Here is a 617-nt window from a genome sequence, read left to right on the forward strand (position 1 = left end):
TGGCCACATTCATTTGTTTTGCTGCCTTTCAGCAATATGATAACCATACCTTACTATAATAATCTTTAGCAGTGACATCACTGGGGAGGGGGACTCAGACCACACCAGGTGACACCGTAAGAGGGGGTGACAGCACTGCTTCTCAAACATCTGCCTTTGGGCAGAAGCAGGCTGAGGCATTCACATGCATCCTTTTAAAATGCTAAAGAGATGGGTTGAGTGTGGTGAGGCTCAGTGGAAGGAGAAATGAGAGGTTGCAGGATGTTTTTTTTAAATTAACATTTCAAAAAATTAACTTTTCAATTTTTAAAAAATATATATTAATTTTAAAAAATTAAATTTTAACAACTATTCACTTTAAACTCTGCATATTAAATTTTTATATACAGTGGTACCTCGGGATACGAATTACCCAGCTTACGAATTTTTCGGGATACGAAAAAATCCCATAGGGATTTATTGTTTCGGGTTACGAACGTTTTTTCGGGTTACGAAAAAATGCCGGCGCTGTTTAAATGGAGCCGCGGCAGAGCCGCGGCTTTTTTCCCCATTAGCGCCTATGGCAATTCGGGTTACGAAGGTTTTTCGGGTTACGAAATTAGCCGCAGAACGAATTA

The 617-nt window shown here is 39.7% G+C and overlaps 1 protein-coding gene across 1 annotated transcript in view; it reads right to left on the reverse strand.

Annotated features, from left to right (window-relative positions):
• VWDE (von Willebrand factor D and EGF domains) overlaps positions 1-617 on the reverse strand; it is a 53,235-nt gene that overhangs the window by 44,542 nt on the left and 8,076 nt on the right. The window lies entirely within an intron of this gene.

This window comes from Sceloporus undulatus, chromosome 6, assembly GCF_019175285.1.
Source record: "Sceloporus undulatus isolate JIND9_A2432 ecotype Alabama chromosome 6, SceUnd_v1.1, whole genome shotgun sequence".
Classification (NCBI taxonomy): Eukaryota; Metazoa; Chordata; class Lepidosauria; order Squamata; family Phrynosomatidae; genus Sceloporus; species Sceloporus undulatus.